The sequence below is a fragment of the Leucoraja erinacea genome, chromosome 22, assembly GCF_028641065.1.
Source record: "Leucoraja erinacea ecotype New England chromosome 22, Leri_hhj_1, whole genome shotgun sequence".
Taxonomy (NCBI): domain Eukaryota; kingdom Metazoa; phylum Chordata; class Chondrichthyes; order Rajiformes; family Rajidae; genus Leucoraja; species Leucoraja erinaceus.
Genome location: NC_073398.1, coordinates 22,101,673 through 22,120,251, shown reverse-complemented (window position 1 = coordinate 22,120,251; position 18,579 = coordinate 22,101,673). Strand labels below are relative to the sequence as shown.

General features: G+C 43.9%; 1 protein-coding gene across 3 annotated transcripts in view; it reads right to left on the bottom strand.

Moving 5' to 3' along the window:
• sema3c (sema domain, immunoglobulin domain (Ig), short basic domain, secreted, (semaphorin) 3C) overlaps positions 1–18,579 on the bottom strand; it is a 217,888-nt gene that overhangs the window by 106,906 nt on the left and 92,403 nt on the right. The window contains exon 1 of one of the 3 annotated variants that reach the window (XM_055653099.1): positions 5,510–5,861. The exons of 1 other annotated variant lie outside the window; for it this stretch is intronic. The gene's annotated coding sequence lies outside the window, so the exon portion shown is untranslated. Of the gene's footprint in view, positions 1–2,162; positions 2,380–5,509; positions 5,862–18,579 lie in introns of those variants that run through there. One more of the 3 variants, XM_055653100.1, reaches the window with a different exon arrangement.

Genomic DNA, 18,579 nt, shown 5'->3' with positions numbered 1-18,579 from the left:
TTAGTAAACAACTTCCAGTTCCATATTAGAAATGTAGACAAAGGAAAATTAAGGCCCTGTTCCACTTTCCCGAGTTACTCACAAACTCCTCTGAGATTTCCCCTTGATTCGAACTCAGATAATTACGGTAATAGCCATTCGTAGATACTCGGGGCTGTTATTTTTACTCGTGGACATTTTTCAACATGTTGAAAAAGCGTCCCGATTTACCTGATGCCCCGAGTTCCTACGGCTGCCATTACGAGCCGCTACAAAACATCTACGGACTCCCTACGGACTCGCTACGGACATTCCCCCAACATTCCCCGAGTTTGAATCAAGGGGAAAACTCGGGAGAGTTCGTGAGTAACTCGGGAAAGTGGGACAGGGCTTTTACCATTCTCAGCAGAGAAACAGTTTAATCCTCTCCTTTCTTCAGCGTTCCACTCTCACATTCAAACTAAATAGGCATAAATACACAGGGCATGCTGACTGCAGAACAAATATGATCAACAAACACACACGCAGCTGACATGTCAACTTCACTTTTAACAGACTGTGATTAATTATGTTGATCACATACTACGCCATCCCTTTTATCCTCAATGGATAAAGGTCCAATGTTACATTCTACATGACATGTTAAGATGTGATAACTACCTAGAGCACAAACTAACAACAGTTCAAATGTACAATCTTATAACTTTATGAGACTTCAAACATTGGGCGCCATCACTTAAAAAATGCCCATCTTCTACTCCAATCAGACAGGAGATGAAATACAAAGATAGTCATAAAAAACTGGTGTAACCCAGCAGGTCAGGCAGCATCTCTGGAGAAAGGGTCTCAACACGACACGTCATCTATTCCTTTTCTCCAGAGATGTTGCCTGTCCCAATGAGTTAGTCCAGCTTTGTGTGTCTATCTTCAGATTAAACCAGCATCTGCAATTCCTACCTACACAAGAGTTGAAATACAATGAGCAGAATAATTTCAGAAGATATGAATCTGTGTCCTTTTAACTCCTTACTCTACCAGGTGCAGACCCGTTGGGCTCGTCCCCCAAGGCAATATTCCACCACTGGCCCATAGCCCCCAACTGCACTGGTGTGGCTGAGGGGTTCCTGTTGTGACGCCAGAGATCCCCGTTGTGACGCGAGTCACGGCAACCCTCAATCAACTGCGCCTCGCCATCCCTCTTCCTACCCTTATCCATTCCCCCTCATCACTCAGTATTCCCTCCCCCTCCTCTACACCCTCCCTCTTCTTTCCCCTCCCCACCCCTTCACCCCTTCTTCCCTCTCCTCTCCCTTCCTCCCTCCATAACCCCTCTCCCTTCCCTACCCTGCTCCTCTCTCTCTATCCCCCTGCTCCCCCACTCCTCACCTCCCCCATCCCACCCCACCACTCTCCCTCCTCACCTCCCCCACCGCCTTCTCCCTCTATCCCCACTCCCTACCTCCCCATTCTCCTCTTCTCCCTCTATCCCCCTCCCTCTATCCTCTCTCCTCCCCCACTCTCCCTCCTCACCTCCCCCACTTTCCCCTCCCTCTCCACCCTTCTCCACTCCCTCTATCCCACCCCCACTCAATGAACCTCACGACGACTTTTTAAAAATGAAACATTCCCCCTATCCCACTCCCCCACAATGAAAATTGCGAATTTTCTTAAAAATAACCTAAACACAATGTTAGCTGTTAATGAAAACGGAAGAATATGATTAAAACTGATTTTTCTAAAATAGCGATTTATTATGTAAATGAGATTCGGATGCCATTGTGATATCATTGCAACGCAGCTGATGGGCAGGGCAAGTGGAAAATTGGTCTGATTTTCGTAAAGTTTAAAATGTCAATAACTTGTAAAATATATGATCAATCTGAACGAATCTTATTTCATTTACATCACAGGACAATGGCGAGTAAGGTGGGCAAAAATTGTAGCGCTATAGTGTACCATTTTGGCGGGGTTTAGGGATATCATGCACACGCACACACGCATACAAACAAACAAGATGAGAGTTTTAGCAATATATAGATTACTACACAGCAGCACTAATGATTTACATGTGTTGATATCAAACAAAATCATCATTGCCAACATAATGAACTATTACTTGGTAAATTTATCTACGGATTTTGACTGTAGAAGTCAGAGAACTAAAATCAATAAATAAGCATTACCTCTCATGAATGATCACTGACAATAACTTTTTAAGATGATTGTTTTCTTTCCCACATCTGTGAATCGAGAGAAGCAAGTAACCATCAGCAGTTTAATTACAATATCTCTGCAGTCAGACGTCAGAACAATCTGCTCAATTTGTTTGGTGATCTAAGGCCAACTCCTATTGGACCTATATTAGTCACCTAGTTTAATATGACAAAACACTTTACGGGCATTGAGTTTCCTCTGACCATGACTCACCGAGCAAGAAAACTGAGCAAAAATAAAACATCTTTCAAATGGAACAAAGTAGGCAGCTGTGGTCATCGAATCAAATATGATCACAGATGGCCTATAGAGTGGGGTCTTGTCATAATAACCACTTTTTAAGGAAACTTAAAACCAACACTTGGTTCATACTAATTGAGCATGTAGTAGCACCAATCAGGAGCTAGAAATTTTCATACACAAATTTTTGGTTTGGTTTAGTTTAGAGACACAGCTCGGAAATAGGTCCTTCAGTCCATTGTGTCCGTGCCGACCAGCGATTGCCCTGTGCACTGGCACTATCCTACACACTAGGTACAATTTACAATTTTTCCCGAAGCCAATTAACCCACAAACCTGTAATCAAGCACTGTTCCAGGTGTCACCTTCTCTACATCTTGACTATACTTCTTCCCACACCGATTCCACTAGCCCCTACTTCCAATCTCCTCGATATCCCGCAGCTCCGCTTTTATTCCCCCTCTCCGCATTCGTAACAAGGTCAGAGTCACCCTTGTCCTCACCTTCCACCCCATCAGCCGTTGCATATAATCCTCTAACATTTTCGCCACCTCCAACGGGATCCCACTACTGGCCACATCTTCCCATCTCCACCCCTTTCTGCTTTCCACAGAGACTGATCTCTCCGAAACTCCCTGGTCAACTCGTCCCTTTCGAACCAAACCACCCCCTCCCCGGGTACTTTCCCCTGCAGCCGCAGGAGATGCAACACCTGTCCCTTTACCTCCCCCCTCGACTACATCCAAGGACCCAAACAGTCTTTCCAGGTGAGGCAGAGGATCACTTACAGCTACTCCAACTTCATCTACTGTATCCGCTGTTCCAGGTGTCATCGGCGTGCTCAGTGATCATGGCACTGAATACTGCAGCTCAGTCCATCTTAACCAACCTGGTCTCCAGATGACTCGACACTCCCCCCCATTCCCAATCTGACCTTTCGGTCCTGGATCTCCTCCATTGTCAGAGTGAGGCCCAGCACAAATTGGAGGAACAGCACCTCATATTTCGCTTGAGTAGTTTACACCCTAGCAGTATGAACATTGACTTCTCTAACTTCAGATAGCCCTTGCTTTCACTCTCCATCCCCTCCCCCTTCCCAGTTCTCCCAACAGTCTTACTGTTTCCGCCTACATTCTATCTTTGTCCCGCCCCCTTCCCTGACATTAGTCTGAAGAAGGGTCTCGACCCGAAACATCGCCCATTCCTTCTCTACACAGATGCTGCCTCACCTGCCGAGTTACTCCAGCATTTTGTGTCATAACTTATACGAACTGAAATGGTTATTAATACTGGTTAATAATTTCAAGCATTCTTCTTAGACCCCCTTCGGTCATGGCTGACCATGGGTGTCTCCAGGGTGCTTTTCCCTATATGGAGGACGCCTGTGCGCGACTTTGTTTAACGTGTGGGGACTGGTGCACAGACAGCCACCCCACGGTCCTTGACTAGATCTGGGTCAGGATCCAGTGGCATGGAGTCCAAGACGGCCGGGGACCCTTTTCTGCTGCAGCCTTCATCCGCCTTCCCAGCCATTGTGACGCTCCACTAAGTTGAGCCATCGTCCTCCGCCTGTTCCACCGTTGAGGTCTTGGTTGGATTGCTCTTTTGTCAGGGACCTCCCCCTCGACCTTACCGCCATGGGTGGCCCTACCAGGAGCATAGCTCCAGACGGCATCGCTCTCAGGATCTCAGGTCCACACAAGCTTCTCCACCACGACAAGGTGACAATCCACGGAGAAGCATATCAAACATTAGATCCTAAAATATGAATTGATCTATGAAACGGGTATTTATATTGACGGCCAAAGTGGGACAGGCCCAAGACCCTGGCGTGATGCAACGTCTCACCTCCAACAGCAGCAGAAGCAGGCAAACGATCGGCGAACTCGGCTTGGGGCTCATGGCCGTTGCGGTCCGGATCCGCCCCTACTTCTACTCCCAGAGTGGGGCCAAGAAAATTGAAGATAGGCACAAAATGCAGGAGTAACAACGGGACCGGCAGCATCTCTGGAGAGAAGGAATGAATGACGTTTCGGGTCAAGACCCTTCTTTCAAACTGAAGAAGGGTCTCGACCCGAAACATCATCTATTCCTTCTCTTCAAATGACGTCACGCGCTCCAGACGGCTGTGCGGGTGCATGAAGTCGCGCCCGACCTTCGCGGGACCGTTGCGCCTCAACGCATTATTAGCATGCCAAGGACACGTAAGTGGGACAGGGGCTTGACTCTCCACCCACTAGTTCACTCAAAAACAGCAATAAAGCCAATCTTGTTTTAGCAAGAACTCACACTTCATTTGTGTGCAAGATAGAGGACACTTGATAATCCAGTGGCAGCTATCCCGAGTCTCTGTTAGGAGATGAAGAACAAAGATTTCGGACTGAGAAAATCAATATTGATTTTCATGCTGCCATCTGAGATTCCTGACTGTTTCCCTTCTCCTTCCATTCCCGTTTTCTTTGTGCCTCCGGGTGAATGAGCCACGTTGAGTATAAAGTAGTCATACCTGGACATACAGCTTCTCTTTGCGTCCATAAAGATTTAAGGGAATGGATATGTTGAAAGGCACTGCAGCCCTACTATATACGCCTCTCTACAACATACTAACAAATGTCTAAAGAGTACGAAAGTGTTTACTCATGAATATTGCTTACTAAATTATCCAGATCAATCAAATGGCCACAGACTACAAGAATTTCTAAATAGAAAGTCTGAAAATCTTTACCTTACAGCTAAGCCAAGAATGTAATTACACATGTTTTAACATCTGTCAAATGTTTTACTTTTCTGAACACTTGTTGTAAATGCTGCACTTTTTCAATTTCCTAAATTCAGTCATTAAAGTTCTTGGTTGCTCAGTAATTGTGCAGTCTTTAACCATCCACTTTGTGCCTTTAAGGCGATTTGGGTTGACTAAACAGTCAGAAGATGCACCAAGGAAAATTTTCACTGCCTTAAGGGAGAGAAAACGTCTGTGCAAATCCTGACCAAGAGCAAATTTAAAACAAAAGGCAAATTTACTGCGACAACATATGGAACTCCGCTACAATTTCAAAACAGTTTCCTGACACCTTACCTCACATACAGCCATGCGATAGACCCAGCAGCTTTTAGACAACTGTACTGTACTGTTTCACATCCCACTGTTTCTTGTTGCTCCTTTTTTTTGGTCAAAATAATTCAGTGAATCGGAGGCTTCAGTTGATTATTAATACGAGGAGCCTGCACAGCAATTGCGAGATCTCCTAAAAATCTGTAGCTTTCAGTGGTAGTTGCCAATAGTGATCTAATTTTGTTTTGAAGGAAGTTAGTTTCCAACCTTGCTGGCTCATACAAGGCATGGGGAAAACAAAACCAGAGAAATTAAAGTTACTGTGATAAAGCTGTCAGTTGAAGTGATTGCATTTATTCCAGTAACAGAGAGCAGGCATTAGTTCTCTTCCAGTTGCTATGCTAATATGTCTGTTTGGATCTGCCAGTGTGTGCCAGCATTCCTATGTGGGGGCAGCAGGCACATAGCAAACTAATTAGGTGGAGCTTACAGAGCCATTGTAACAGCAAGTTCAAGCACTTCAAGCTTCTTTAATGTTTAACTTCATCATTTACTGTGCTATAAACTACAGTAAAATAATCATCAACACAAATGTATTCCACGCTCTCGAACAAGTGATTTTACAAAACACTGCAGAAATTGAATCCACAGAGAGAGAAATGTTCAGAACACGTTTAAACTCACTTGTCCCATTTTCAACGCTGACATCTGAATTAACTTTGACATTTTACTTTACTACTTCTGCTTGAGCAGACTGGGTCATTTATATGAAAGCACATCCAGTTAATCCACAGAGTATCCCAGAGCCTGCCAATCGTGATCAAATGCTGTAAGCACCATCTTCCTGACTGCCAACTGCAGAAGGATTACTAGCGGTTTAGTGGGTCTTCCTTTACATCCACTTATTAAAGGAATCTGCATGCTGGCAGCATGCTGTATGCACCCTGATCAGACATACCGTTTTAGAGCTGAAGAGTACTTTATATCTGGGCCTCGTTATTTCATTATGTGCTGGCTTCAGCTCGTAACAGCTGGTGGCAGGTGGAATAGACCCACTGCCATGCTAACACATCAGACAAGCAGAACAGCAAGCAAACCTTCCATTTACTCAATGAGCGGTCGGTGCCTTTACCCACAGGGCAGTGCTCAGTGTACTGACAGTACCATCTGCTAGTGCAACTCACACTTGGTAGCACAGCTTATTGCTCCTGCCACTCGTGTGAAAAGAGCAATATTTGGCAACGTCTCCAAGCAACTCCTGTTTGACGAGTGTTTATATGAGACTATTTAGGATGCTTCGGAAATGGATGAATTTGGAGTTAGTGCTTCTGTGTTGTCATCTGAAGCACTTGCACGGCAGTTGTGCAAATGGCCTCAGCCACAGAGATGTTCTTCACATTAATGGTACATTTCCATTCATGGAAGAGGAAATGTCAGTCAGATCACTGTTGAAATGGGAGTTTAGGTATTAGTAGCTATCTTGGCTCAATGACGCCAGTAACATTCTGTGTGAAGCAGTGACACACACATGGAATTCAAAATATTTCAGGAAGGTGTAAAATGTTACATTTATCAATTGCTTGAATTGATGTTTAATCTTTTTGTGTAATTTTCCACTTGATGTAGTTTACTTTAATTCCTAAATGGAAGTTAATCAATACATTTTAATAGCTTTTTTCAGGCAAAGAGCATCATATTCTGATTGTTATTAATATTTGAACATATAAAGGCACAGAATTCCAAGGCCATTGCAAGACAATTATGGCTATCCTCCAATAACAGCAATATTTAATGGTGTTTACTTTATGCCAATTAGTAAATGGCAGTAATCATATGGGAATAGTAAATCTAATAACAAATGTAGGAGGCATACCCCAAATAGCAATGAGAATGTAGATAGACACAAAATGCTGAAGTAACTCAGCGGGGCAGGCAGCATCCCTGGAGAGAAGGAATAGGTGACGTTTCAGGTCGAGACTCTTCTTCAGGCTGATGTTAGGGGAGTGGGCAGGACAGAGATAGAATATAGTCGGAGACAGTAAGAATGGTGGGAGAACTGGGAAGGTCGAGGGGATGGAGAGAGAGGAAAAGCAAGGGCTATTTGAAGTTAATGAGAATGTAGAACGCTACCAGGGGTTGGTTGGGACAAGTTGTACAAACACAAATTATGGGGAGCTTGCTGAGTGATTAAGGGAGGAGAGAATCTAAAAATTTGTTGCTAGGCTTTGATGAAGTAAAGGGCAGCCTCATAGAACTGCTGCCTCATAGTGCCAGAAACAGGGTGCAATCCTGACCTTGGAAGCTGTCTGCGTGGAGTTTGCACAATATCCCTGTGACGACGTGGAATTCCTCTGGGTTTTCTGGTTTCCTCCCATATTCCAGACATGTGGGTTTGTAGGTTAATTGGCCTTTGGAAATGGCCCCTTGTGTGTCGGGAATGGATATGAAATGGAATAATTTAGAAGTAGAGTGAACAAGTGATGATGGCCAGCATGGACTCGGTGGGCTGAATGGCCTGTTTCCATGCTGTACCTTTCAATCAAAATTTTTAAATAGCAAAGAAAGTAGAACAATGGGTGAAATAAAGGAATGTGCGCGGAATGTTTCAAAACTATGCGCGCTTTATACCCGGGTGGTCACGAGGTGCGGCGCTCAAATCATGCACCAACGGCATACGGGCAGCGCATGGTTATGGACGTTGACGCATGGTGACGCATAATAAATTAGCATAGGCAATGTTCGTGCATCACTGTGCGTAACCATGCGTCATCACGCGCTACACTTACGCCGTCAGTATGTCAGCATTTGCCATCAGTACGTCAGCTTGTGCAAGGGATACGTCACCCACTGCAAAATCCTGGGGCACCGCGTGTTACCGCGAGTAACTGCATACGCCACCACGCGTCATGCGCACGTCACGTGCGTGTCACTATGCGCCAACCAATTTTTAGCATGTTGCGTAAATGACGTGCAAATGACGCCCAAGTGGGACAGGCCCGTTACACTCTGTGCGATGAGTTGCTGTTGATGTCAGAGTGTTGTATATAGCCTGTCATACCAGGGCATGCCCAGCAGACCAAAATATACAAATGGAAGAGAGGAATGACAAGCAAAAATGGCCAGTTCTAACATAGATGCAAAGAAAGAGCAAGTTACCTGAAGGGGAATTCAGTATTGAGTCCTGCAGGCTACAGCAGGACCAGACAAGAAATGAGGAGTTATTCAGAGTTTACACCAGGCATTGTTGCAAGAGCGCAGGCCACAGACAGAGAGGTCCTCTCGTAATGTTTTGCCTTAGGCTTGATTCCAAATTTTGATTTTGCTTGTGTGAAACACTTTGGAACCTGTTATTACATGGAAGGTGTCTACAATTGCAGATTATTTTTGAAGAAGATCTCATTGGAAAGGATGATTTGTTTCAGAATTTGAATCATATGGTGTCTCTGTGAGGCAGTCCACATCAGGCACATATCAAAACAATGTGTGTAAGGATTTATGGCCATTATTCGATATCACAAGCTCCTGATGATTGCTTCAACAGATGAATTTATTTCCTCACATTGGCAACACCCTCTCGAAGCCCCCACCAGAGCCAAGCCTGCAAAACCTGGATGTGACTATTAAACTGGGACTCCAGTTGAAAACTCAGACCAGCATTACTTTGCAACAAACATGGGCTCAGACAGGAAGAAACTGACACTGTCCTCTCTGCAAAGAAGAGTGTCACAAGTCTCATTTAAAATTGAGTTTAAAGGTTTCAATTAGCTTAATGCGCATTTCAGAGTTTTAAATTGGTTATCAACGAGTTGGATATTTTGATTTGCAGCATTTGAAAACATAATGGGCTGGATACACACAGTGTGGTTAGGAGGGAGGTGGGGTGCTTATTAGTGGAAAGAAAACCATAAACATCATTGAATGCAGAGTTCCTGAACCAGTAAGTTGATACACACAATGCTGCAACAATGAACCATGTAGTATTACGCCAGTCTCATGTCCCTTAAAGCAGCACGTTGCATTAATATATGCATCGCTCACAGGGAAAGAGATTCGGTGGAGAAGGTGAATCACATGAAGAAGAGTAACACAGCAAAAGTGTTGCACAGTAAGGGAGAGAGATGGCACAGAAGGGAGGTCTTAGTGGAAGAGAACATGGGGTAGAGAGATTGTTAGAGAAGGAAGACAGAGGAGAAAAGGAGATAGTGGGGTAAAGATGACTGAAAAAAGAGAGATCATGGGAGAAGAGAGAATGCAGAGCGTCATAGTAGGGGAAGAGTAATGGCAAGGAAGATAAATCATGGGGAAGGGAAATAGTGGAGGTCTTGGTGTAAGTGAAAATCTGGGAAAACAGAGATCACAGAGATAGCGAGATGGTGAGGAAGAGATTCAATCACAGAAACAGATCCATCGGCCCAACTCATCCATGCAACCAAGTTGCCGAACTGATTAGTCCCAATTGCCTGTGCCTGGCACATATCCCTTCAAACATTTCCTATCCATGTACATGTTTAAGTGTTTTCTAAATATATCATACTCAGCTCTACCAGCTTGTACACTCCACACTGAGAGAAAATGCCAAGTCGAGAATCAAGAGAGTTTAATTGTCACATGCATTGGCAAAAGAACAATGAAACTTTTACTTGTTGCAGCTACAAAGTCCAATTCATGCAATAACACACAAATAAATATATAATAACAGTAATACTAGGTAATCATAGTAGTGCTGAATCAAAGACTGTCGTACAGCCAGAAACCTTGGAAGAGCATAGTTGTTGAGGTTGTGGTTAGTGTTGTGCGGTGGCCAAGAGCCTGATTGTTGCTCAGAAGAAGCCAATCATGAACCTGCTGGTCACTGGTTTAAGGCTCCTGTACCTTCTTCCTGATGGTAGCAGTGAAATGAATGATGTGGGTCTGATGATATTACAGAAATAAGGAGGAAAAAGCTTCTTGAATACAACCCAACTCAAATGAGAATTTTAAAATTAGAGCATTTATTAACTGGGAGACAAATCAAATCCATGAGTGATGGGGCATCCTGATGTTATAAGCTGGTTGGACCTGGCAGAGAAACGGACAACCCCATGTTTACGGACGGTAGATACAGGGATGTTGGTGTATAAAGGGAATTTATGAAAGCACTCAGCTGGTCAAGCAGCATCTGTACAGAGAGAAAGATAGAGAGATCCAAATAAGAGTGAGTTGGAAAATTAAATTCCCCCTTGCAGACTGAGCTGAGGTGTTCTGCAAACTCAACCTGCATTTGCTTAGTCCAATACAGACACCCGTGACAGAGGATTAAGTCACCCTTTTCTTGAAGCATCCGCACCCTCCCATTTCTTTCATATACATTTAAATATTAAGCAATGACATTCATCCTAGTATTAACCAGGCCATTGTCCTAAAACTGAGCTGCTTTGACATAGGATTAACAGAGGAGTTTGTAATCTCCCTAGTTTGCAAGAATTTAGTAAAAAGCTTGTTTTTATTAAAAGCTGGCATGAAAATCTGTGAAGTTGGAGACATGTGTTTCTCATTTGGTTCGTGAGCATAGCATGCTGCCTTGTCAATGGGAAGGATGTCAGGAGGAATGTCTTGTGGAGCAAGGAGCAGAACTCAGCCGAAGCAGCTGTAATATTAGTCCCAGCCCAATGAGTCAGCCTGGAAAATGTTGCAACTTGATGGACAAAGTCCATGCCTGCTGTTTGTAAGAGTTGTAAATATTCCTGTCATCCAAATATTTGTGACGGAGAATGTAGGAGGTAGGAAAGAGGTTAGATGCCAGAGGAAAAAAGTGTACAGGAGGCAAAGCAAGATGAAGGAAGAGAGAGGAGAAGGTGAGAAGGTAAGATACAAGAAAGGGGAGAAAAGGTGTGAAAGAAAGTAGAGGAAAAGTGAGCGGAAGTGAGGTGGGAGGTACGGGCGGGTGGGGAGGAGAGGAGAGGGGAGGATGATGGGAGAAGAGGGGAACCAAGGAGAGATGTCGGAGGGAGACGATGTGAGGGGAGACGAGTGCAAGAAAGTGGGAGGGGAGAGAAGGATGCAGGAGAATGGGTCCAATTTGCCAAACATTCTATTGGTTTAATTATGAATTATCTTCCAGGGATTGAGGCCGAAAATCTGCCCAAACAGGTCACCTCTAGAAATAAAAATGGCTGGTATTTATATAATTCAGGAAAGAAGTCCATGGCATTTTATCGGAATGGTCTCAGACAACACTTAGTACGCAGTTAATCCCAGACTTGTATGAATAGAGAGATGTCATGGTGATTCTTAGAGAGTAAGGTTGGACGTGGACAGGTTCAGGGAGGGAACAATGGAGGTTAAGGTCTCAGCAGTAATGGCGGCATCATTCGTGTAGCTGTCAAATGGAAGGTGGATTCAGAAGGCGGACCTGAAAGAATGGTTCCTGAATGGGATGGAAGCTGAAATACTGAAGCTAATAAATTGCTCAGTGCAGAGACTAAAGCAGTAAAGAATCATGAGAAGCTTTTCATGATATTGAAGGGGTAATAGCAGACCATGGTTTCAAATGGAAACTAGACTAAGTGAGACCCGTTGGGTCCCAGGTTCACATGCTAGTCCCCCAACACAATATTCCACTTCTCCATCAATTCCAATACTGGTGGCCGGTGGGGGGGGGGGGTTCATTCTGGAGTGTTAGCATGGGTGTTGTGGGTCAAGTCAAGTCAAGCACAGTGAGTGCAGGGCCAACAATCCATTTCATGCCAAGTCAAGTCAAGCACAGAGCAGGCGGGGCCAGCCAACAATACAATCCATTTGCTTTAATTTCAGGTGAGCTCAAGCAAAGCAAATCCAAAGCAAAAGCACAGGGTAGGCCAAACAACTCATTTCATTTCAATTTCCATTCCAATTTCAAGGACAGGGCAGGCCAAACAACTCATTTCATTCAGGGCTATCAAATCATTTATTGCAAGCACATTAAGGGTTGACAAATCATCATTCATTGCAAGCACATTGCTTGCTAACATAATTTATTGCAAGCACATTGCTGGCTAACAAATCATTTATTGCAAGCACATAAAGGGTTAACCACATAAAGGGTTGACTCACAGTTCAGTAGACTCACAGTAGAATCAGAGTTGTGGCCTCTCCCTCATGATCTTTCAGAGTGACTGCCTCATGTCCAGGCATCCGGGATTTTATAGTCCTGCCTTCCCCCCGGAAGGGGCGTTACATTCATCATGGTGATTGACATGCGAGAGGCCCAATCAGCTGATCTCAAGATTTTTTAAACACTCATAACACTCATAACACTCAGAAATCCCATTGCAAAAGTAGCAGGCAGACAGATATTTAAATTGGCATTTGGATATTTAAGGGATTGACAGAATTGGTCTAGATATCGTCTGATCCTGCAGCTTTCACTGCACAACTGTGACCTGTTTATGTGCTGGAGGACAACATGATTCACTACATCAGAAGTTCACCATCTGTCACACTGATGAAGACACTAGGGTGGGAACTCAGAGCCCATAACTGTAGTAGACTCTGTATAAATAGAACATAGAACAGTACAAGAACAGGCTCCTTCGGTCCACAATGTTTGTGCCGAACATGATGCCAAGACCATCACTTATCTACCTGCACATGGCCCATATCCCTTCTTTTCCTGCATATCCATAAGACTATCCAAAAGTATTTTAAATGCCACTAATGTAACTGTTTCAACCATCACCCCTGGAAGCCCTTTGCATGCACTCACCGCCCTTTGTGTAAAAAAACTTGTCCCACACGTCTCCTTTGCTCCTCTTACCAACTGTACTGTATTTAGGATAACTACATCCCAACCCATAAGTGTCACCAAAAGACTATCCCTTCTTGCATTAAAAAAAGTTTGTAAAAGCCATAAACAATCTCCATACAGCCAACCCCTGCCAATAGACCTTCTCTCTCATGATCACCTCTTTTTCTCACTCAATGGCTATTACCAGAGAGGTTGTTGGGCCCGCTGATTGCTAAACAATCAGCTTGTTTGTTCCTTGGGACTTTGACTTTTGCCCAGTGTTCCCAGAACCCTGTCCCAAAGTGGGCAGAAACCAATTTCCACCCAATAATTTCCTAGAAACTGATCAGTTTGTCGGCAGCTTTCATCAGTCCTGTAATTCTTTGTGCTATCATGTTCCTCACCACAGGGACCAGGGTTTACTTGTCTTGATGTTCTTCTTGAGGTTGCACATTCCGGTCAATGGCAATGAACTATCTTTTGGCAAATGTTTTGCCTCATTTGGCTCTTTGCTTCATTTTCAGTCCCTCACATGTTTTTATCCATCATTTAGACTACTTGGCCTCAAATATACGGCAGTTCTGGCTATTAGGGTGGTCTCCTTGAATTCAACCAGATGTCAAAATAAAAATGTTTCATTCTTTCACTGGAACAACAATAATTTAGTTTGAGTTATTTTGCATTCTCGTCATTTCTTTTGTTTGCTTGGGTTGGAATAACAAGACATCTGAATGCTATAGGAGCAGTATGAAGTCTGGCAAGACCTTGTCCATTCTTTTCTCCACTTTTTCTCTCCTCGGCATTCAAAACCCCTCATTTTCAATTATCTGATCATTTTACTTTTTGTGGTATTTGTTGACGCCACTTCACCAATTTGGAGCAGACAATTCCAAGCTCTGAGCACCTCCAAGAGAAATAATTTATTTTCTGGTCCGCTCTTTAATTTGTTTCAATTCCCACCCTCTCTCAAATTCTGCCCAAGCCCAGTCAGCCACTATGACCATTTGAGGCTGGATCACACTTTCTAGTCTTGAAAGTCTAATTGACTTACTTGCCACCTTCTCAGATTATTCGACATAAAGAGATCTAACCTTTTCGCTGGCGTGGCCCCTTTCTTCACATTGATCGAACCAGTGGATTCATGTTGCACCTTACCCCTTCCATTCCAAGTTGACCTTAACCCTGACTGCCATGCTCCAACCCTGGCAACACCACCTTCCTTTACATCTAAAGAAAGACACATTTACACTCTGTTTCTTGTTCCACACATTTTCTCATCACATCTTCAACTTCAGTATCAGCAACAAACCACACAGTCCACGGAAGGCTATACAATCTGAAAGGAGCTTTCAAAATCCATGGTGGCTGACCAATTCCTTCATCGTTTGCGTACAAGGAACTGCAGGTGCTGGTTACCAAAAAAAAGACACAGAGTGACACTGTGGGTCAGGCTGCATCTCTGAAGAACATGAATAGGTGAAATTTTGGGTTGGGACCCTTCTTCAGACTGTTGTTTCATCTGTTCAGACACTAATTGTTTCATCTGTATCAGCGGGGGATTGGCTGATGTCTAGAAACAAGTTATGTGAAACACTCCCCCACAAACTTAAAATAAAGAATCAGAGCTGAATCACATCTTTCCTGACTTCAGGCATTCCAATGAGCCTAACTAACTGGTGAAGCACATTTGTAGAATTTTCACTGAATAGATGTCAGGAAACATTGCGACTAATTTGTGCCTGGCTGGTTGGCACCAACAATCATGGATTGGGGATAATCTGCTATTCATAGTGATGTCGACTGAGGGATAAATGATTAGTGTGAAGCAAATGCCACAGTATTCCTCCTCTGTTGTAATCCGTGACATTCTTTCCCACATGATAAACCAAATCTAATGTCACAGATAGACACAAAAAGCTGGAGTAACTCAACAGGTCAGACAGTATCTCTGGACAAAAGGAATAGGTGACGTTTCAGGTCGAGACCCTTCTTCATTTTTGTATCACTATCCAGAGAACTAACATAACAGCGAAGGACTTTCAGGGGAGAATTGAGTTGAAACCCAGCTAATCTAAAGATGTCACTATTCAGATCAATACATTGTGCATACCGGGTGCTGGACAATGCAAGTAATCAACTGAATGAGAAATCAGTGATTGCTGAACAGGGAATTGACAATCTGAGGCAAGTGTACTCCCACTAAATGATATAAAGATGCTGTGCAATGTATCCAAAGCGCACAAAACTGGAAAATATGGCAGCTATCCAGAAGAACTTTAAACAGATGAATAACACCCTAAAACATACTCCTACAACTATGCAAACTATCAGGAAACAAATAAGGGGGAGGCTGACTTGTGAACCTAGCGTGCTGAATCAATCTCTCCCAGTACGGTCTCCTCCACCCAGAACAGATCTGCTGCTTGTTATCTCTCTTCCTCTCCCTCTCACACACTCTCTCTTTACATTTGATAATATAGCAGCATCAAATGGCACTGTGACGGATTTGATTTAGAAGTCTAGCACAGGGTCCGTGTACTTGATCAAGCCTGAATTTTCTAGTCACGGTTCTATATCGCGCAATATGAAATACAGACGTTGTCAGGAAACTAGTCGAAACTTAATATTTGCTCTCGCACTTGTGTTTAATATATCTCTGCCCAAATTATTTAGAGCTTTTGATTTTTCATAGAAACACAGAAACATAGAAAATAGGTGCAGGAGTAGGCCATTCTGCCCTTCGAGCCTGCACCGCCATTCAATATGATCATGGCTGATCATCCAACTCAATATCCTGTATCTGCCTTCTCTCCATACCCCCTGATCCCTTTAGCCACAAGGGCCACATCTAACTCCCTCTTAAATATAGCCAATGAACTGGCCTCAACTACCTTCTGCGGCAGAGTATTCCAGAGATTCACCACTCTCTGTGTGAAAAATGTTTTCCTCATCTCGGTCCTAAAAGATTTCCCCCTTATCCTTAAATGTGACCCCTTGTTCTGGACTTCCCCAACATCAGGAATAATCTTCCTGCATTTAGCCTGTCCAACCCCTTAAGAATTTTGTAAGTTTCTATGAGATCCCCCCTCAATCTTCTAAATTCTAGCGAGTACAAGCCGAGTCAGTATTCATCAGTATTCCATGTGTTTTTTATCACAATATTTTTCAATAGATTATAACATTCTCCATTTTTCAGTAATGTGCATCAGCACTTTAGGGCACCATTTAAAAGTAAACGTATCATATCAAATTGATTGATTTTGACCAAGTTCGGGGACAGCACCTGGAAAAGCCAGTAACGCGAATTACAGTGAAATTACTCTTGTGACTGGACTCATCACCACCCAAATTAAATGGTATTAAAGGCACCTAAGATGTTAGTGAGATCCTGGATCCTTCTGCTCTACAACACTTCCCCGGGCCCTATCATTCACTGTAAAGGTGGTGCCCTGGTTTGTCTTCCCAAAATGCTGCACTTCACACTTACCTAAATTAGGCTCCATTTGCCAATCCCTGGCCCTCTTGCCCATCTGATCAAAACCTCTTTGTAATTCTTGATAACCATCTTCACTGTCAACACTGCCATCTATTTTAGTGTCCTCTGCAAACTTACTAATCATGCCTTGTACATTCTCATCCAAATAAATTGCTGATATGGATGACAAGCAGCAGTGGGGCCAGCACTAATCCCCAATGGAAATCACTATTCACAAGCCACCCAGCCTGAAAAACAATCCTCTGTTTTCTACCATAAAGCCAATTCTGTATCCAGTTAGCTACCTCCCCCTGGATCACATGCAGTCTAACCTTCCAGTTAAGGCGAAGATGTTGCTTTTCTTCGGGATGATGGTCCTCTTGGAGCAGGTGGGCACAACAGAGTACGGAGAGAGGGAGAAATTAAAGATTAAAAACACTTTGTATCCAGTCGGAAAAAAGGTCCTGACACGAAAGGTCACCTCTCAATATTCTCCAGAGTTGTTCCATTGGTCCATTGGTTATTGCAGCACTATGGCTTTTTTTCCCCAACCACAGATGTTATACTTCATGGTCAATAGTTCCCAGGTTTTTCTTTGCAGTCCTTCTTGAATAGAGGCACAACATTAACGTCCTCCAATCAACCAGTACTTCACCCATGTCTAACGGTGATTTCATATATTTCAAGCAGGGCTCCTGCAAAGACACCCCGGGCTATCATATGAAATAGGCAGGAGGTTCTTTGCAAGCAGGAGTTTAGGAAAACATGCTTCATATGTGATCCAAATAGCTGCCCTTTTTAGGTTGTTTTTAACACAACTTTTAAATACAATTTAAGAACAGTCATGGTCCTCCCTTAAGTCCCTGTCCCACTTGGGCGACCTCCACCGCGACCTCTGACGAGTTTGCCCGCGACCCATAGTCGCGGCAAGGTCGCCACTGGGTCGTAGGAGGTCTTCGTCACTCTCCTTCATGGTCGAAAGTGGTCTCCGCATAGTCGAGGCTTCAGCTAGGTCGCGGCATATTTTTCAAAATGTTAAAAATTGACGGCGACTAAAAATAGGTCGCCGTGGGAAAAATCAATATTTTTTTAGTTGTAGGTCTAGTCGAAGCCGGTCGTAGTAGTTTGTAGCTAGTCGTGATGCTAGTCGTAGGTAGTCGAAGGTAATAGCTCCGGGGTGAAAAAAGGTCAGGAGAAAAAAAAAGATAATTTAAACAGCAGAATGTCACCTCATTCCAAGAAGTGTTCATTCATAGTTGGAGAGTTTTTTGGAGAGGAGACTTGTTTTAGAGATGGCACCAAAAAGGCAACAGTGCAGGGGGCGAACACAATCCTAAAAAAAAACTGCCATGCAGGTGTTGCCCACCCAGGAGGAGGAGTGGCAGGAGGTGATGCCACAGGAGGTGATAGTGCAGGAGGAGTTAGCCCTGCATGGGAGGCCCCTGGAGGAGGAGACCAGGGTGGTATCATATGTCCCCAACACCACCCCATCCTTCACTGCCTCATTTGAAGGCAGCAAAGTAGCCCTTTCTCCTGTGCCTGACACAGCATCAGAGGCAGATGCCCCATTGGTGGTGAGGGAGGGCTGGAGGAAGCTTATGCCCTACATCTTCACCAGGCAGCAGGAGGGGGACCTTGAGGAATGGTTCCAGCAGAATGCCATCCTGTATGAAAAGGAAAATGAGGGGTATAGGGACAAGAATGGCATGCTTGTCATCCACTGCCCCATATGTGTGATTAAAGTTCCAGCTTTTGTCAAAGCCCAGTGCCACTCTCTTCCAGGTATCTGGTGTACTGGAACAGTCCATCACATCATCTCCATTCACCCATTGAGACCTCTTCTTGTGCTTCCTCTTCACCCTTGCTCTTCCCCTT